The sequence below is a fragment of the Ochotona curzoniae genome, unplaced genomic scaffold (genome assembly GCF_017591425.1).
Source record: "Ochotona curzoniae isolate NIBS_2020 unplaced genomic scaffold, NIBS_Ocur_1.0 contig_908, whole genome shotgun sequence".
In the NCBI taxonomy this organism is placed as follows: Eukaryota; Metazoa; Chordata; class Mammalia; order Lagomorpha; family Ochotonidae; genus Ochotona; species Ochotona curzoniae.
This window is the reverse complement of record NW_024466607.1, coordinates 19,652,234-19,659,494: the sequence shown is the minus strand read 5'-3', so window position 1 is coordinate 19,659,494 and position 7,261 is coordinate 19,652,234.

Sequence of the window (7,261 nt, the reverse complement as noted above, 5' to 3'; positions counted from 1 at the left end):
CTGTGACAGCCAGGCCTGGGCCAGGCTGATGGCAGGTCTCTACATGGGCAGCAGGGACGCCAACACTGAAGCCTTCTCCACTGCCTCTCTCAGTGCACAATAGCAGGAGGCTGGAAACAGAAGCAGGCCCAGACTTGAACCAGACACTCCATTACAGGATGTGGGTGTCCCAAGTGGTGACTTGCCCACCATGCCCAACATCCATCTCCATAACTAGAACTACGTACGGATCAATGCTCAGTCCCAAATTTCCTGAATTTCCAGCAAGCATAAAGTCAAAGGAGAGGGATTCCTGTAAGGGTCAGATTTGGCTACTCCAAGAGACAAATTCAACAAACCCAAAAGTGACCACTGTGAATTCTTAAACCATAAGCTCAGAGCATAGCATGCGGTCACTCGTGAAAGGGTCAGTGTCTGCTGCTTTTTTTTTTTTTTTTAATCTCCTGGTGATAATAGTTTCCCTGAAATGTCACTTTGCCCCAAATCAGTCAAAAGGGATAACAGCCCACTTGATTTTAAATCACCAAAGACCTAGGCCGGGAAAAGGAATAAAAGTTTGCTGTAAATATTTGGGGGAGCAGATCATTCTGCAAAGTTGCACAAGAGAGATCATTAAGAGCGCTTTCCACAGTGAGACAGTTGCCCATGTGTGCTCGGAGGGTATTATCAGTGCAGAAACCCCTCGTGGAGTCCTCCTGGCTCACCCCCAAGCCTTCTCTTTCCCCAGCCCACAACTTCAGCTTACACAGTTTGACCTACTGTGCTTGCTAAGCATGTGCAGCTGAAGAGGCATGGTTGTTTGAAGATAAACTCGCAAGTGAGTAATTGCATTCCAGATTCTCTTAAAAACGGCTCATGTTCATCTTTTTCACACTGTCAACATCAGTGACACTGCAAGCCGCCCCCTCAATCTTTTCACGTACTACGGATCATTTCAAAAGAACATGTTAGCAAGACTTGTCTGTAGAGCAACGCTCCTGCTACCCTCTCAAATGTTGCATCAGAGCTTGGTAGGCTAGATGGATAGTAAGCTTAGAGCAAGATGTTTGTTTCAGTTGCTACTTTGAAAAAACCAAAATGATACGCATTTTGACATCCTTGGTATTAAGCCAAACTATGCAAATCCAGTCAGATATGGCTCAGAGGTATTGTTTAAAAGACAATTGCTTTATGTCAGGGGCAGCTAACTGGCCATCAGCACCTGGTGGTGGATAGCCGCTCAGTTTGTGTATTTGATTAGAATTTCAGGAGCAAATTATTTGATTCCTAGGCCTGTCTCTGATTCAACATTTGACGTTGGAGCCATCACCATCCCCTTCAGGCTTTTCTGTCTTAAGAATGAGACTGATAACTTCCGATTACCCATCTCACCCGGGTATTAGGTGGATTAACGGGGTGGTATTTGTGAACGCTTGGAAAAGACTCAAGAAAGAAAAAGTTCTACATCTTTTGTAATTGGCTGGGAATATTGTGGGGCCATGGACAGGCAGGGACTCCGTTGATGGAAGACTATCACAGAAGGAACTCTCCATATAACTAAGGAATACCCCCTTTGGAAAGCAGGACTTTCCATCCCTCTAAAGTCTCTGCTTCTCTTTGTGGGCACAAAACACTGGACCTCCCCTGGTAAATCAAGCCTTTTCCTCTGTCTAAACAGAACCCAGAGTTCTGAAAAAAGGAACTACCATGCGATGTGATGGAGAGTTACTCAGGAGAGTGTTTCTGTTTCTATAACGCAAAGACTGACCTTAGGTCAACTAGACCTGGGTCGAGCCTGGTCTGCCATTGTCCTTCAGGGTAACCCCAGTTGAATCACTCAGCCTTTCTGCATTGATTTCAACCTGAGTATGAGCCGTTAGGAACCGTGGCCCACATCAGTGGCAACTATCCACGTCTGTAGAGCATAAACAATTGAACTGAATAGTGCTTTATCGATCAAAACCCAACACATCAGAGCTTGTGTGTCCTGGGACCAGGCTATCCACAGCCAATCATTCATAAAAGCCTTGCCATGTGAGCCACTTTGGGTTTAGAGATGGCAGATCCTTAGGAAACAACTTTGTGTCAGCAGTGTATGCAACGTTCCGTAGCGCTTGGTTCTGTCAGCGCTAATTGGGCCTGATTTCCTTGTTTTCCAGGTATAACACCATGAAGAAGCTCTGGTGAGTTGACATTACCAGGGATGAGCTATGTGCACGCCAAGCACTGTGTGCATGTATTCATTCATCATTAATAACAAATACTGTGAATCTGTTTTCGATGGTCATGACGGCCCCAAAGAGGTGGGTACTGATGATCAGCTATTTCACAAAAGGGAAAACAAGCTCTGATGAGATCTAGGAATCTAGTGCAGGCCACACACTTCCTTACTCGAGAAGCCAGAGTCCAATACTCACTCTGACTCCCGAATTCTGTTTTGTCCAATAGAAACTATGTGTGAGACAGGGAGCACTTGCCAGTGGAGACGAGCATGTTCCGCATGGCTGTGCCCGGGCTCACTCTGGCTCCAGCTCCTGATGCCAGCTCCCTGCTGTTGGGATGCCGGGAGGTAACGAGGAACAGTAATGGCTAAAATAAGAGAGACCTAGATTGCGATGGCGGCTCCCAGCTCCAGTCCCAATCTGGCATTTGGGAAATGAATCCATGGACAGGAGATGGCTCTGTGTCTTGTCTCTCTTCCTCTCAAATAAATTTGCAAGATTTTAAGTGAAAATCAGTGCTACCTATTGAGGGTACTTCACAACGTTTATGGAAAATTTAATGAAAATGTGGGATTCTGTTCATACAAGTATATATATATATATAAAGATTATTTATATCTATTGGGAAGCCAGATATACAGAGAGGAGGAGAGACAGAGAGGAAGATCTTCCGTCCGATGATTCACTCCCCAAAAGTGCGCAATGGCTGGTGTTGCGCCAATCTGAAGCCAGGAGCCAAAAACCTCTTCCAGGTCTCCCACGTGGGTGCAGGGTCCCCAGGCTTTGGGCCGTCCTCGACTGCTTTCCCAGACTACAAGCAGGGAGCTGGATGGGAAGTGGGGCTGCCGGGTGCTTAGAACCAGTGCTCATATGGGATCCCGGTGTGTGCAAGGGAAGGACTTTCGCTGCTAGGCTATCAAGCTGGGACCTGTTTTGGTTTTTTGTTTGTTTGTTTGATAGATTTTTTTTTTTTACTGAAAAGGCAGAGAAACTGACAAGAGGAGAGACAGAGAGGAAGAGGAAGAGCTTGTGTTCACCAATTCACTCGCCAAGTGGCTGCAACAACCAGATCTGAGCTGATATGCAGCCAGGAGCCAGGAGCCTCTTCTGGGTCTCCCACACAGGTGCAAGGTCCTAAGGCTTTGGCCTGTCCTTGACTGCTTTCCCAGGGCACACACAGGGTGCTGGATGGAAAGCGGGGCCACCAGGACACAAACTGGCTTCCATATGGGATCCATGGCACGTACAAAGCAAGGACTTTAGCCACCAGGCTACCGCAAGAGACTCTCTTTCCACAAATTTGTATAAATATGTTTATCATATGCAACAAAGTAGGACCTCAGACAGAAGAATGTTCCAGAAAGAATTCTTCTATAAGGATAAATTGGTCAATCAACAATGCAAACTTTAACACGTTAATTGCCCGCTAAACATGGAAAACATCTTTTTGTCACTACTGAATGTTCAAAATGAAGAATCTTGGTACCCTGCACCCACGTGGGAGATCTGGAAGAGGTTCTTGGCTCCTGGCTTCAGATTGGCGCAGCGCCAGCCATTGCGCACTTTTGGGGAGTGAATCATCGGACGGAAGATCTTCCTCTCTGTCTCTCCTCTCTGTATATCTGGGCTTCCCAATAGAAATAAATAAATCTTTAAAAAAAAACCCCAAATTTGTAGAAATAGCAAACTATGCAATGATGAATGATAATACAAAGGACTGTTCATTACTGCAGGGAGGAAGCAAAAAGGAAGGGTGAGGGATATGATATGGTTTCTGCCTGCCACTGTAAGTCCTGCCCGGCACACAGGAGGCTTGCAATAAATATTTTTTCGTGGAACAAGCTGATGGGTTCATAAGGAGAAAGTAGTTATTTTAAGTTTTACTCCTAACGGGCAGAAGGGCATCTGAGGTCCCACAAGCTGCCCTCAGAGAATTTGGATTTTAAGACCCAATGTCAACCCCTGCCGGAGTTCGTTTGCTTTATACCATTTAATTTATGTTTCCAAATGAAATAGCATCGCAGAAACCACAGAAATTGAGTCTACTTTTAAAGACAGTTTTTGACTTCCCCACTGATCGTCTCCAAGGCGTGCACTCCAGCTGTGCTTTCGAGCTAGGTGTGGGTCCCAGGCTGCTCTGGCCAGCCCGCACACACAGCGCCCAGGGCTCTGTCTCCAAGAGGAGGTCCTCACATTGCCGTCTTCCCAGCTCAGACCTCACTGGCCTGTTCTCAAAGCGCCTCCAAGCCCCCTGCCTGACTCACATCTGGATTCTCTTCCCGCTCTGCACCATTTGGACTCTAGCGTTCACTTGCCATGCTTTCCTCCCGCTCTGACAAGAAGTGAATCGAGGATGGGCTGGGATCAAATCCTCTTTAGTCTCTGTGGGGTTGGTCCCAACCCCAGCGGGGAACAGGTATCTGCCATTTAACCCTAAATCCAACTTGCCTTTTGGACTGAAACTTTAATTTCCCTAAAACAACCAAACATTGTTGTATTGTCAGAACTCTTTGAACTGCAAATGATAAAATCCCAAGTCAAATTGATTTTACCAAAGACAGAAAGGCAAGTGATGGCCTTGGGCACAGGTCAGAAGGTCAGGGTCTCATTTTGTTCTGCATTTCTGGGCTCTTTTTTTCCCCCCTCCATTTGTTTATTTTCAAAACCACTTTTATCATGTGGCATTCCCAATTCCCTATCCAGAAACTCCACATTTACAGCAAATCAGTTTAGAAACTTCAAAAGGAAGATGGTCCCCAGATCCCTTTATTGGAAAAAAGGAAGAATTAGAAAGATGTAAAAGAAAGAAAAAGGAACGAAAAGAGTATAAAGAAAGGAAAAAGAAAAATCTTGAGTCTATTCCTGTTAGACTAATCTGTGTTACCTGGCTCTCTTCTGATTGGCCAAGCCTGTGTGACACATCATACCTGAAGCCACGGGAGTGAACCAGTTACACCCAATGCCCTGGCCTGCAGAGAGTCTGCGTACATCCTGTAGGCAAAGCAGTTAAGCACTCTTACAGAAAAAGAATAATTCTGTGCCAGACAGGCATCCAGGGAGGGTATGTCTCCATAGCTGACATAGTCCCGTAACTACTTTTTTTTTTTTAAGATTTATTTATTTTTATCAGAATGTCAGATATACAGAGAAGAGTAAGATACAGAGAGGAAGATCTTCCATTCAATAATTCACTCTCCAAGTGATCAGAATGGCTGTAGCTGAGCCAACGTGAAGCCAGGAGTCAGGAGCCTCTTCCAGGACTCCCATGTGGGTGCAGGGTCCCAAGGCTTTGAGCTGTCCTCAACTGCTTTCCCAGGCCACAAGCAGGGAGCTGGATGGGAATCAGTGCTTCGGGATTAGAACCAGTGCTCATATGGGATCTCAGTGCATGCAAGGAAAGGACTTTAGCCACTGGGCTACCATGCTGCGCCAAGTCCTATAACTTCTTTCTTTGCTTGTGGCTCTGTTTTTCCTCTTTGCTATGTCTCCCACCTACCATCCTGTGTAGCATTAGTAAATATCTTATCATCATAATTGCACATGTCCAGATAGCTCTGTGTCTTCAATGCTTATTCTGCTCTTGATCTTAGCCAAAGGCCGAGAAGCGATCTATAATGCTTAGTCTAATTCCTTGCATACAGTAGATTAATCAGGGGTGGGGAGGGTTTTTTGTTTTGTTTTTTTGTATTTTGAGGAGGGGATAGGGATAGAGGGCAGAAGGACAGCTTTCCAAATGAGGAAGAGATACATGAACAAACTGAAAATGGAGCCCCTAACAGGGGTACCCCTGTTGAAAGGTGTTAGGACCCACGGGAAAGCTCTCTGTCATCAACCAATGACATGTAAGGAAGATGTGCAAAAGCAGACAAAGGACGTGTCCTTATGACTTACACAATTGGATTTAAAGCACAACAAACCAAAAGAAGCAATCTAGTTTGCCCCAGTTTATTCTCTGTAGGGCGACAAGCACTTGTCTACCATTTTGATTTAATCATTAGTGTTTCATATCCTGCAGGCTCCTCTTCTAGAATCAGAGAGCAGAGAGCCAGCATCACCGTCCGCCATGACTCTGCGCTGTGCTTCTCCTCTATGAGGCTGTCTCCATCCTCCCAGCCTCTCCACCTGTTGAGATTTTTAGCTTCTGTCTCTTTCTTATTATGCCTTCCTCCCCGTATCTCTCCATTCTCCCTGCTGCTTCTCTCTCCTTTTGCCCTTAAGAATCGGGTCTGCCACTTTCCAGGATTGGCTCAGGTTCCACCTATGTGACCTTGGGCTAGTTGCTTCATTTCTTGGAGCTTATTTTCCCTTTGATGTAACCTTGGAATAATAATAGCTGTTACTAACATTCAAGTCAGGTTCATTTATGGCTATAAAATACTGAGCACAGACTTAAACAAGCACTCAGAGAAGGGTGAGGAATGATCCCCCTTTTTTTTAATGAAATAGTCAAAATGATAAAATAAAGGGGGAGAGGAACTGTTTTTGTTTATAACCTCTCCATGTCTTAATCCACTAACAGAGCCCAAAGTTTGTCTGTCCTCTGAGTCTTCTTTCAGATGGCAGTGCTCTGCAGCCCAGGCAATAAAATGGCCATCGCTGAGTGTTGGTCTTATAATATTGACTGACCTCCTCTCCTGCTGGACCCCCTTGGGTAGATTTCCAGGATTAGCCAGCCAGCGCAATGAGGGAATCTAATGTTGAACTTGGGTCTTGAATCCTTTGGGCCCTTTGCCAGATCGACTGGGGTAAGAGCCCATAGGCTAAAGACCTTGCCCAGGCATCACTGATATCCACCACATGCTCACAAATAGGCTTTGAGGGCTCTCATCTCACCTTTGCGTTTAGGACTTGGTTCTAGAGTCTGTACACGTGGCATTTGCTAAGTGTGCAGTAATTTTCTGTTGCTTAAAATGGACAAGTCAGCGTGGTCTGGCATAAACAATACCAATTCAATGAATGAACGAGTGAGGGAGTGAGTAAATACGGTATACCATAAATACTTCTAAAGTGAATGGTTCATGGTCCACACTACATGATCCATAAATATTTATTGAATGAGC